Source organism: Cuculus canorus, chromosome 9 (genome assembly GCF_017976375.1).
Source record: "Cuculus canorus isolate bCucCan1 chromosome 9, bCucCan1.pri, whole genome shotgun sequence".
In the NCBI taxonomy this organism is placed as follows: Eukaryota; Metazoa; Chordata; class Aves; order Cuculiformes; family Cuculidae; genus Cuculus; species Cuculus canorus.
Window position 1 is genome coordinate 22797269 of NC_071409.1, and position 14267 is coordinate 22811535.

Below are 14267 nucleotides of genomic sequence, written 5' to 3' on the forward strand. Positions count from 1 at the left end.
CCGGATCTGCTTTTTCCACTGCCACCTTCCTCAGCATAAGCGTTAAATGGAGAAACATCAGGTTTCCCTGCACCAGAACTGCTTGAAAGAGCAAACAGATTTATTTCAAAATCAAAGTGCAATCTAAAAGTCTAGTCTAGTGCACTAAACAGCAGTCTCCCACAAGGGAAGCTTGCTGGCCTTTCATGATTAACAAATTCATTAAAACCAAAAAAGAGTAAAGGAACGCGGATGCGCACGTCTCAGAGTTCAGAAAGTTTAAGTGAGAGGGATCACAAGTAATAAAAGTGGGAGCCATAAGCAAGTAGAAAAATAGAAATCTGCACAAGAAATTACATTGCTGTAAGAAGTCTAAAATATTAAGAGGTCTCCCAAATGTTTGAACATAGTCATTTAGTCCATAAGCAAGCTGCAAGCTAAAGGAAACGCTTAACCGTATTTGTCTACATGGAGTCATTTTTTAAATGGTATTAAAATAGACAAATCATAACAGAAAAGAAAGTGTCATTTTAGCAGATGATTACTAACTGGAATAATTAAGTGGCTTTAATTGACTCCATTGAAGTCAAGAGAAAATTCATATGTATATTGCTGCAAGACTCAGTAATCATAATTTGTGCAAAGTAACTTTTAAATGAGTTATCCTGTAGCTTTTATTATCTAGATAGCCGTTTTCAATCTGTGATTTACAGATCCCCATGGGCCAGAGATTACTACCGAGGCACTGAAGGTAACTGAGAAAAGTGTGTTTACTGTCAGTACATTTTCCCTGGAAGCTCTGAAGGATCCCAAAATTGAGAAAGATAAAGAAGAGAAAGGGGGCAGAGGGAATACATTTTTCTGCTTTATTACTTTATTACTGCTTTCTAACTTTCTGAGCACTTTTAAAACACAGAAAGATATCGTCTTGCTTTCCCCTGAAAAATTCCTACTTTGGGGCCCCTCTTAATTAAAGAATATTAAACATTAATTTCAAGGTATTAAACGGAAACCTTTTAATCTGTGCAACCATTGCTTCTGAAAAATGCTTTCTACTCCTTATAACTTTGCATAATCTTATTACGAAATGTAGGCAGCTTCAACCAAAGCTTTTTTTTCAGGGAACGTGAACAACAAAACTGCATGAAAAAAAATAAATGAACCCACGGCATGACTATCCAGCAAAACTTTTAATAGACAAAGACACAGTCCTGTCCCAGGAAGCATCAGGGCCTCATGTTTTATGTTTCTCATTTAACCACATATCTCCTTCATTTAACCTTGAAGACTAACAAGAGCAATTAGTTCTTATCCTTTCCGTGAAATCACTTCATGCATTTGCAGCCCATTACTTTGTTGTCATCCCTTTTTTTCAAATTGAGTGCCTTCATCTTTCCTGAAGTCCAACATTAGAAATATTTTACTCTTTTATTTGCATTCTTCCCAACTCTTTTACTTCTCTCTTTCTAGAAATGCAATGCTCAAAAGCTTAATGTATCATTTTAAATGTTACTTTCCCAGTTCAAAATTGAAAAGACTGTAATTTTTCCATTTATATCTAATGTTTTACAGGTGATCAAAACCTCAGAAATTGGAAAACTGATCTAAACATGTATAAAAGCCTTCGTACTAGAGAAACTACTTTAAGACTATTTTAACTCAAACATATGAAAAAGCGGAATAAAACATGCGTATATAAAAGTTGCTCAGCCATTTCTGAATCTTTGACCATTCACCATGACTACCTTAGAGATTTTTTCTAAACATACTTAGATTTATTTCTCATGTGGTCTCCTTAGGAAAAAAAAATAAAAATAATAAAACTATTTTTTTATTTTTTTAAATCATGGCTATAATTTTTTCTCACTTACTTTTAAAATACTTTTGCTCCATTTTTTCCTGAAGACACCCAAGAGAATCATTTGTAGCCATTATCCTATGGTAGGTTTCATTTGTCCTGTTTGAAATAAATTGAGGAAATTCTTTAATCTGAAGTGTATTTTTCCACCCCTGGAGAATGTTCTCCTGTTCAACTCCACGATGTTCTTTCTCCTTAATCACTTTTTTCTGTTGGTAAAAACCAACTCATAAAATTACAGTCACATCATTTTTACCTTAAAGGTCAGTATCTCTCTTAGTTTCCTTCCTTAGATAGGATGATAAAATTTACATGGGTCAAAATTGAGAATGCTGGCAATGTTTTCTCGGTTTTATTTAGTGGTTCTGTGAAGTGAAGGTAACAGTCACCATATCAGCTGCGAGTTTGTCAATATAGATTCTGTTCTGAACAGAAAAACATAAATAAAGGCACAGCCCACATTTGAAATTAAGCTTTCGGAGGTGTGTTTGTACCAGGAATGTGAAGCTCTGTACTTACTTCTGCCCAATTCATCCCAGGCAAGTGGTGAAGTGGTGATGGAACACCAAACGATGCTTCTTTCAGCACAAGGAACTGCAGAGAAAAATACTAAAACTCCAGGGAACCACAGTGCAGCAGGAAACTAAAACAAACCAGAGACAGCCAGGAAAACTACTGAAGCAACGAAGGCTTGCAACAACTGCAAGAAGAAATAAATATAGGCATCATGTAGGTATCTGTCGAATTCTACCAGCCCCATGGAAATTAATGCAAAACGACACTGCAAGCAATAACGCTGAAGTTTAAAATGAGATAAGGAAAGAGAGCAGCTTGCCTTTGTGCAGCAGAGAGCCCGGGGTATAGAGAGGCTCCCCGTTCTGGCAATGAGGAGAGCAGCCCTACTGACAGCACCAAAGCGAAAAAAGCTACAGCAGAAAAATCCTTTCTAGTTCCTCCACCAGCACCAGCTGCTCCCACTTTTATTTGGCAAAATGTGATAGAGCCTCTTCTGTTGGCAGTGGGAGAGGCATGCCTGCTGTGTGGTTACCGGGTACGCAACCTCTCCGTGAACATACATAACACAGGCATGGGAATTACTGGCCTCCTGCGCTCCACTTAAACAGGAGTAAAAGAATGCTAATACACATATCTCCACATGCTACATCTGCCCCTGTCTGCACCCTCTCTTTGGCCCAGCTATTATGGTGCCAATTGTTTAGATGGCCTTAAGTAGACATTTTTCCCCCGGATCTGCTAGGGGAGAGATAAACAGATATTAAAAAAAGAAAAAAGAAAAAGAAAAAAAGAAGTCACATTGAGAACTTGCATCTCGCAGAGATGCCCACAGTTCTCACCTTGTTCAATGTTTTACCCCAGTTCCTCGGGGAGCTGGGCTGAATGACTACCATCACCGTTCCGGCAGCAAAAGAACAGCTGGACCCAGGTTCCCCCAGATCTTCCCCAGCTGCATGGAGGGATGAGGGTTCAGGTGATGGCATTTAAGCAAATCTGTTGTCAGGTAAATCCTCCCTGAGCAGCTGCTAACATGGATTTAGCTACGATGGAGAAAGATAAGGTTGAGCTAAGTCCATAAAATGCAGTCTCATATCAAATAAAAACAAAACCAGGGATGTGGTGTATATCAAAATTTCCTCATAAAGCAAAAGGAGGAAGAATTTACAGAGCATGAGAGCACTTTATAGTCTTATGAACCTGACTATCAATGAGGCCTCTGAATTTCTTTATTCTATAGTTTGTCCTAGTCCCTCCCCTGGCTACAAAGCAGTGGTTTACGTCACCTCCGTGCCTAGTTCTGCCCATGGGTGTGCAAGTGTCTTCGTCTCCCTTTGCTGAGAAAATTCACATCATAGCGAGTATCATAAATTAACCTCCTGGAGATTAACAAGAGTTTTGAGCTATTTCTGGAGAACGAAAAAATGATTGAACAAGCTGCTAGCTTTTTACAGTTCTCATGAGAATTGTCATTTAAAATTTATTTTACTCTGTGTACTTTTTTTTTGTTTACAATTTCTAAATGTTTGTTCACTTGGTTGTTTAATTAAGGAAAAAAATTATTTTAGTATAAGATTGGTGCCTTTGCCTGCAGGTGTGGGCACTGGATTGTAGACAGTTTTGACATATTGAGGACTGTGACAACCTAAAACGTCTCTGGCTGCTACAGCATTTGGAAGTTGCCAGCATAGTCTGGAGGCTGTGAAAGACTACGAGGACCTGGTAGGCTCTGTTCAAAGCTACCAAACATGATTTATCCCACATGGAAAGGAAAATACTGTGTGGCAGAAACCCAACACAGAGACAACATTTGTGCTAATTTCCCTTGCCTGGTAAATGAAGATGTTTATACCCCATAATATACTTTCCAACTCTTTCTACAAGATATTCTAGGAGAAATATTAAAACTGCTGCATGCCTAAAAAAGTAATTGATTAGAAATAAACAATAACTGACATCATAACTTTCTTCCCTTCAACCTGAGAGGCTCAGACTGGGGTTTCAGCAACACATCCAACTCCAGGCAACATCGGCAGATGGCCTACACACCACTTCCCTCAAACATCTTTTTATAGCCAAGAATTAGTATTTGCAGAGTTCCAAAGAAATAACACTTTTCCTTCCCTAATCAAACATGAGACCACTAGACATAAGAATCATACATGCCCCTTTCATAAAGTACCTTCACCAGCTCAAGGATGGGAATAACTTCTATAAGTTGGACCGTTCAGCACAAACCGTGTGCAGCTCTCGGTTGCTGAAGTCAGTAAGAAAGATTTCCTCTAATAGGTTTTGAATAGGACTAGAGCACAACACTAAGCTGCCATGCTCAGAATATGGAATATGTATCGACAAAATGTTTTTAACCCCTATAAGAAAAGCAAAACAATGCAGAATAGATGCATTTCCTTAACTGCAGCAAAAAAAAAGAACACAAAAATATTAACACAACCATGTGAATATTACTGATTTCTCTTTTTGAGCTTAATCTTTTCTCTTGGCAAGCAACTCCCATGCTCTCTACCTTCCTCCTGTCCACAGAAATACACATGTACAGACATGCATGCAATTTGTAATTCTGCACCACTGAGCAACATAACTTTTCTGCCTATTCAAAAACCAGATGACAAAAAAAGGAAATATGCCTTTGCAAAGGCACTGTATTCTGGCTCACCGCTCTTCCCTATTTTTCATTTGGATGTCACTTCAGATTACCAAATGCCGTCCAAAGTGCAACAAACCCAACAGACTGATTTCTATAGTTATTTAATACTTCTGAACTGCCTGAAACTGTGTGAGGTATAAATAAGTACAGATATTACACTAATATGTTTAGGGTAATCTAAATCTGAAAAATAGTTTTCAGCAACCAAATCACATTCTAAGATAAAATAAACCTTAGGGAAAACACTTACAGACTGAAGGATGAGCTAAGTATGTAAAATCTGGCTAAGTAATGAGTGAATAGGTGCATGAAGTGCATACATTTGATGAATTAGCTGAAGCAGGAAAAAATTATGTATGGTAACCTAAGGGGGTATAGCTTAAAGAGATGTAGAGAAATCTCCTTGACAGTGAGACATATTACACTATGGAATGGTCTCTCAGGAAGAAGCGTCGACCCTATGATTTAGATAAAATATGATTAAAGAAATCACCAGAAAACTACAACATGCAGTAACATTCCAGGATGTGAGGGGGTGATCTAGAAGATAAATGGTGACGAGTCAGATCTCTACTATCAGCTACCATTTTTTAAGCTCTTGCCAAATGAGCGTGAGATAGAAATTTTCTATCATGAAGGAGATTAAAGAGGATATCCAGGAGGTGCAGCGGACCCTGCTACCAGTAGTCAATGGGATATTAATCTTCACTAGAGGTGCACAGGACTACCTGCAGTAAGGGCAAGTGAAGTCGCACTTTGAAGCCGGACCACAGTTCTTCGAGATGCCCTCCATACACTGTTGGTATGGCTCTATAATTTATTTAGGGAAATCAACATTTAGAATATATGCTCTATAGCTCTCTTTCCACATAGGTGATATTTATAACAGTTGACCTGTTTAAACAAGCCTCGCGAAGTTCTCTGTTTTTTTCTTATCTTTACGTCTCTTCCCCAGCAGTAGAAGAAGCCATACAGGTTCAGGTCTAATTCAATTGATCTCACTAGCACAGAAAGTTCACTGCATCGATAATAATTGCCCTAAATCTGTGAACGCATTGTTTTAACCAGAAAATATCTGTTGAACTTAAAAAAGCTTTTACCTACTCATCACACGGCAGTGAGCGACAAGTATTATCTAAGGTTATCATCATTCTTTCTATGTAATACATGGCTCATCAGCAGAGGCTCATGTGATTTTTAATCTCTTGAAGTGGATAGTCTATGTCTTCAAAGTGCAGGTTTATAACTGAAGTTAGAGCTATCAATTGCCCTGGGCTAATGTCCATGTTTTCACACAATTGCAGAAATCCATGAGATGTATCTTTTTTACCTTTTAGAATTGTCTACAAGTCCACATTATCAAATATATACATATATAAAAAAACAGATGTTACGTATATATGTAAAAGATATAATCTGTATATGTATACTATATATTCATATATATATATATAACTTGAAGCATGCAGAGGAGATGGTTCTCAAGCCAAACTTATTGAGATTCAAAGTACAGCAGACTTTTTTCTCATTATATGAACAAGAATATTTTGAGGCAAATTTGCATTTTGTAGCCAGGGGCATCATTTGCAGGTGACTGAACAATCAATTAAAATAGCTTGAGTAGGTTTTTCCATTTAACCAGGTCATTGCTGCCTGTTCACATGGCTAGGGGCATTTTAGACAATAAAAACAAAATTTTCCTAAAGATTCCCCGTACTGTCTTGTGGATTTACGTTTTCTTTTCCCCAAGCTGATAGAGGACTGGATGTGACACATTGTGACATTGGTCGGTCTTATCAGTAGCGTAGATCTGTGCCTCTGTAACAATCTTTCTACCATACTAATTAAAATGTGCGAATTCAATGCAGACCACACAGACATCACAAAATACATCAGAGGCCTCTCCATAGCCTTAGACCTCTGAGACTTTGGACTTTGAACAAAGTGAATGACAAGACAGAAGAGCTTGCACTGAATTCAGGATTGGTAGTTTGATGAGGTTTAGAATAGTCCTGTTTACCTTGCACTGTTTCAAAAGCAAACAATTCTTGGTCTGCTTGTTGTTCATAACCAGTTTGCTGTGGTTATCAGCTGCAGGTTTTGATCAGCTCCAACCTCGTATTTCAGTTTCAAGCTGCTGTGTCAGTTAAAACCAGGTTGTGAACTCCATAACCACGATTACCACAGTCCATTAGTTTTGTTAGTGATTAATAAATGTTTTTTCTTAAGATAAACATTTTTAGTTATCTGAACAAACATATGTATGTATAACAAGTTTCAATGTTTCTATGATTAAGCTGAATTTTGGTTTTTTAAGGTCAGCAATTCAAGCATGGAAAAACAATTTTGTCACTGATGGTGAGCCAATCATCTGACAGAATGCACAGTTAATATTTTGTTGTGTTTCCTTTTTTATAAAGTGTTCATCAAACACTTGTGAATAATGAATGTATAACTTAGGATCAGACATGATACGTTAAATTAGGATTCAATTCATCTAATAATTTATTTATCAAGAACAAATTGAGCAGTACCATGCAAAGCACCAAATGAGTTCTCTATTAATAGATAATTGAATTTTTTTACTTTGTGCATAAATGTTTGCAAGACAGGTATGCACGCAAAGCCATCCCCTAAACCTGCTGCTGCTGAGCCAGACTCTGCCTTGTGCTCACATTCATGAAGTAAAAACAAAGGGTTTCCAGCCTCATATTTCCATTCAAAAACTGTCCAAAACAAATAACGCTGCAGCTAGTGGAAGTGAAATGGCATATTTTGCATACTCCTTATGACTTTTGTCAGTATGATTGTCTTGGCTTAAGATATAATCTCTCGGAGTATGTTTGTACAACCACCTCCCACATTGCTCCAGTGTTGCTAAGGTTTAGGTGTAATTTTCATTATAAAGGTTTGCAGTGGGTTGAAACCAAGATCAAGTCAGAGAGATCTGCCTCAAAGTACTATTACTTTAGTCTTGAACGTGCAAACCTTTACTTGATCCCTTTGAAGTCAATTGAGCTGCCTGTGTATTTGGGGATACCTCACATGAAGGAAGAATTTCTTTCTTCAGCAGTGGTCAAGAACAGGGAGAGAGTGAAGTCACAAATTTTACATTTGGATTTTCAACCTAAACAGATGGAGTTCAGCTGATTCCAAGAAATTGTCAGACTTATGAATTTTGTAATGCAGAGACTCTGTATTAATACTTTGAATTTAGTAATGAAAGTATTTTCCTTGCATTTACAAAAAAAACCCCAACAACAAAACAATTATAGCCCCATGATTTAATTATATCATATACTGCATATGTCTGATGACCAAGTGAATCACTGGTCACTTAAGATATGCAATGGCATGTCTAAAACTATTCCAATCGTAGTTCATAAGAGAAAACTGGAATTGAGAACATTTTTACAAATCAAATATCTTGGTTAAAAATGTCAATCTGTATCAACAGAAATATTTTATTCAGGATTTGACAAGTTTAAGTAAGATTTATATCTCTGTTGGATCATGTTTGAAAACAAAATTAGTTTTGAACAAGAAAATCAGATTACAGTTCTTTACAAAATGTCAGAGCATCTTTTTTTTTTTTTTTATAACGGTGCTGCCAATAAAAAAAAAAAGGACAAAAAATAAGGAAACTGTCAAAGCAGACTCTTTTGTGCAAAGAGCCCACAGATTTGATTTTTTTAAATGAAAAGTGCTGTGGCTATTTGATGTGTTTCACCAGAGTACATTGTGTTACTTATAAAGACTCAACAAAGTGCCTGATGGTCCCCTCAGCCCTGTCTGCCGTGGAGCCATCTCAGGTATCCAGCTCAAAGAAATAGTCACCTCTCCACATTATACGACCTGTGTTCAAAGCACAATATGTAACTACATGAAGTGAGAACTAAAAGTGCTGCAAGCTGTTATAAGCAACATTTCCTCAGTCTTTCTTTGGGTGGAGGAAGGAAGAAGGAAATTTTAGGTGTTAAAGTTGCTATAATTAATTTTCTGTGTGTGCACTTTACTCATACAGTCAATTTATTACTGAAGGGTATAATTTACTCTTCTCTCCACAGACTTTTGAACAGCAAAGTAAAAGACTTTGGATATTGTAAAGTGTGCAATACTGATGATAAGGCAGAAAAATCAGCACTCTGGCAAACCCTCCCATCATTCTGAGTCCTTTATTCCAGCTGGGCTCTAAAGGAACTCTCCATCAAAGCAAGAAGAAAACTATATACAATTTTAAACCTTTATCTGACCTCTTGTTTCCAAAAGGTTATGCCTTAAACCTCTAGGTCCTTCCAGCATTCTTTTTTTCATGTTAGAACTTCCCTTTCAGGCATCTTCCGTTCCCCCACATGGCTCAGACTGGGCTCTCACATCAGCTCTCTCGTGCTCTGCTGGAAGCCTACACGGACGAGAGGCTCTCTGACCTTGCCTTCAAACACAAAAGACTAAAGGGAGAGGATGAAACCAACTGCAGCAAGAGAAACAGTTGTACTAGGTAGCAGAGGAGAGAGTGCAAGACTGCAACAACAGAGTTTTGGTGGGAACTGCAAGTTACAGCCAAACACACTGCACAAAAAGCATTTTAACCCTATCTACGCAATGCAAGCCAGAAGAGCTTTGGTCCTTGTCATGTCTTATAATGCATTTCTTATCCTCAAGTGGATGCATTATAGACCTCGGGAAAAACTGTACTGGGACGAAGAGAAAAAGAACCAAAAGCCCATTGCTGGTCTCCTCTTAAGAGAAGATTTACAGTCTCGTCCTCTAAATAAGGAGAAAACTGACCTTGAAAGTCATAGAATCAAGGAAGACTGCTAAAAGTGCTGTTAGAAAGAGATAGCAGTAGCAGTATTTTCATATCGCTTCATCTTTATCACACAAGCCAGATGACAAATTTTTGAGCCATCCTTTAAAAAACAGAGCACCTTGAGAACAAGATGAAATATAAATACCAGCTACAATATTTAAATTGATGCCATGTTTAACACAGAATTATTTCTGGCATATCTCAGACACAGAAAAAAAAGATTTTATGAATGAAAATCTTAATATTTAACCATATTAGCAGGGTAGGAGAGAAAGGATCAAAGAGTTCTGGTGAACCATTGTGGGGTTATACACATCATAGCGTCTTCTAAAAGTGAATCCCTTTCTAAGAGAAAAGGCTTATGGAGATGTTTTGAAATCACATCTCACATCTGAATACTTAGTAATGCTTTAATATGAGTACAACAACCCACCTCATAATGATTTCTCCATTGAATGTCTTTCCATTTTACAGTCGGAGTTAAGCACCGTTTCATGTAGTGTAGTTTGATGTTTTCCGTGCAGTTTATTTTCACAGTTATAATCCAAGATTTTCATTTGTAATATCAGTCCGTTGCCGATTAGGGCATATAACAGAAAAAATAAGATGTAAGGACGTGTATTTTAGCTTCAATTTATTTGTTTGCTTTTAACTTCTCAGAAATATGTCATGAGAGAAGATAATAGAGTTATAATGTGTCTTTTCAGATGCATAGCAACTCTGAATGGGTTAGTGTGAGTTCTGCATTTTTTTTTTTGTCACCTATCCTTTGAGCCATCACATTATGTTCTGATTTCCAGAGTCATTCTGCCTTATTTTCACCTCATATGACTTGAATCAGAGATACTGCAAAGCACAGCCTCTGTTGTGCATTGCTGGAGGAGCAAACAATGGCATCACGAAGAGCCTCAAGAAGGGTGAAAAGAGGTTTGCCTCACTCAGCTCAGCAGAATTGTGGGCAGAACCAGCCACAGGGAAAGCAAATTTGGCTGCATATCTGTATGAATATCTACATCCACATGCAAGCAAGCATATATTTGCCTGTTTTCTGAAGCCTTTTAAGCATAAAAATCTCTCATTTTTTTTAATCAAAAGCGGTTTAGTTATCAAAAAACCTTTTAAATTGTCAGGAGTCTTGATTCAAATTAATATTTGCTCTTAAAATATAATATTATCCTTTTAGAGCTTTTACTGAGAAGTAAGAGAGACTATTCAGAGAGAAAATAAGCTTAAGATCAATTAAATAAGTTTACCAAAATAAAAGTGAATGAGATTGTAAAGCATGTAAGTATTCAGTTAAAGTTTTCCAATCTCCTTGAATGTTGACCTTCAAAATTACGTGTAACCATTATGAAATCTATGTACTTCTCAAGATCAGGGAATAGGAGTTCAGAGCATGAATTTCCTAAGGGCTAGATTCTTGGGAGAAGCATAACTAGGAAAGCATGACCAATAATTTCCCAGCCTGAAAATCTCTGGAGTTATCAGCAAAGATAGTGAGGGGACATTTATGATGTGGGGGGCATAGCTGATTAAAAAACTCACTTTAAGTGGATGCTAAAATAGAGAGAGAAGGATCTTGGCTGGCACTCAAAATTTAAATAGAGCATAAAAAGCTGTTACTTTATTATTTCACAAGGAACTAAAGGAAAGTAATCAAGAATACTTGTATAAAATTTATTGTAGTAAAGAAAAAAAGAAGGGCTGCAATTCAGTCTTTCGAATCCAGTAGTTTTATGAACTAAAGCAGTAATAAATCCAAAAATAACTAAATGAAATAAAATTTAGGAAGCTATTTGAAAACAATTTGAATTAAACAGTGTATTAGTGATCATTTGAACAAATCTATGCATCTTTATATTGCTGCAGCTCTTGATTGTGTATAAAGAGCAGGATAAAATAGGAAAGTAAAACTCCTAGAAATCACAATTACTCCTTTTTATAATGGCAATTTACATTTACAGTATTCATTGCTCAAGGTTGAAATCGTGGCAGCTCTGTCACAACTGCCTCTTTGAAATCTGTTTACAATAAGACACATTTCCTGCAGGCTTACACCCAGTCCCCAGGAAAGTATCACACACCGATGACCCCGATGTTTTATCAAGACACGTAGTTTTGTCCTTTGTTTCCACGTGCAATGGTATATTTTACTATCCCTGCTTCTGTAGTGCTGCAAATTATGTTCAAAGGGGAAATGTCTTATATAGGATTACCTTTCTTATTATTTATTATTTATGGAGAAGAGCAGACAGGCGTAAAGAGCGGTTGCATAAAAGGTCCCTCCCAGAGGAACATATGAGCCGGAGTCCCAGGGTTCCCCTTATTCCCTGCAGAGATCAATAAGTGAATCTCCACAGAAATGGGGTCCCAACTCCACAATAAGGCATGAGCAGGAGACAGAAACACAGGGAAGGACAACGGAAGAGCAAAAGGGAATTTAAGTCTTCTCTAGAGAGCTGAACACTGGCTGACACGGTGTCGTGGAGAGTGTAACACGGTGAGTGCAGCTGTTTAGTTACTGAAGCAAGTAGATCACTGAGGAGGTTTTATGGAAAACAAAAATTCTTCTATTAATCAGTGAAAAAATCACCAAGCTTACCTTAAATATGAATGTTTCCTCTTTGGATCACATCTGCCCTAAGAATAAAAAGGCGTATTATAATAGTTATTGAAATAAGTTTGTCAACTTATTCAAATAAGCCCCGAGGTAAATGCTGTGCACGTACCTGACCACACTTCAGAGATGCACTGGAGTAGGAATAGTTAATCAATTTGCCTGACTATATAAAAGCAGCATGTCAGAAGCAAGGAGTGTATCCAAAGTGCACTCCTTCTCTTTCATATTTTAATCAGAATGCTCTCCATCAAGGAAAGCAGGTAAGTAGATAGGTAGATATTAGTATGTCTTGCACCTCTGGCAGTGATTTCAGTCTGCAGAGGGCACGTGTGAGACATCAAACAAAACTCTCTTCTGATATTTGTAGTAGCAGTCCACACCTAATTTGACATGTGTAATTAGTACCTCAAGGTGCAAGGTAGCCAAGAATCTTAGCTGCAGCCTTTGTAGGAGAGAACAAAGAACTGGAGATGTGCTTATATTTAGCCTTGATGTACTTTCAGTTTTTAAAACAAAGTGTTAAGTAAATCACTATGAATAGATTCAGAAAAAAAAAGCGGGAGGCCCACCAGAGCTAAGAACTCTAAGCTGAAGGAATGAAAGACACCAAAACCATAATCAGAGAGTTGGGGTTGTGCAGGCTGGAGAAGAGAAGGCTCCAAGGAGACCTTATAGTGACCTTCCAGTACCTGAAGGGGCTACAGGAAAGCTGGAGAGGGGCTGTTTACAAAGGCGTGTGGGGATAGGATGAGGGGCAATGGGTATAAACTGGAGAAGGGCAGATTTAGACTGGACATAAGGAGGAATTTCTTCACCATGATGGTGGTGAGGCCCTGGCCCAGGTTGCCCAGGGAAGCTGTGGCTGCCCCATCCCTGGAGGGGTTCAAGGCCAGGTTGGATGGGCCTTGGGCAGCCTGAGCCAGTGGGAGGTGTCCCTGCCCATGGCAGGGAGTGGGATTGGATGGGCTTTAACCTTCCTCCCAACCCAAACAATTCTATAATTCTATGATTCTATTATTTTCTGTACTTTGATTTTTTTTCCTCCTTTCTCTCTCACTACTTATTAACCTCTCCCTACCTCTCATTTCACCCATGTCTCCACAATACTGCTCTCCACGCACAAGGCCTGGCTTTTCAGTCTGCCATCACTGGCATGCCACCTGCCATTCCCTCCTGGGCTAGAGGGCCATCCTCTTGGAAGGCAGCTCTGCTCCTTCAGAATGTGACTGAGCTGGAAGGCTCATGGTTGAGGGCATGTCCTACAGCTCCACGTTTCAGAAGCATCAATGTTTATTCCCCTTTAAACATAAGGGCCTGTCCTGTTTCATAATTGGTCTTGAGAACTGTTAACCCTATGAATGATGGTGAAAGGAGCAAGCAGAATTCTCTAAATTTCTCCTCTACTTCTTGCCTTTATGCTCTGTCACTAGATTTGCTCAAACTAGTGGACAACGAATCTTTATCATACACAAACAGAAAAAGAACCCCACAAAACCCAACAGTTGTCAGATTAATTTGCCTCACATTGCTCAGCCATAGTACTTAAGAGTGATTCAAGGGACAACAGATCGTCAGCCTGTGCTTTTCTTCCAGCAGTCTTTATGTTTCATACCTAGGAGGAAATTTCTCATGTTTTAACATGAAGAAATAACACTTTATAAACTGTACATGAGACTTCCATAATTACTTATCTTCTTTCCAGGAAGACTTCTTTCCTATAAGTATTAATGGTATTCGATTCTCTATTTTCAAGCTGCAAGAAAGGAGAAATGGAAGGGGGAGGAAAAAAGTGATGAAATAAGGAAAATGAAAATTTAGGCTG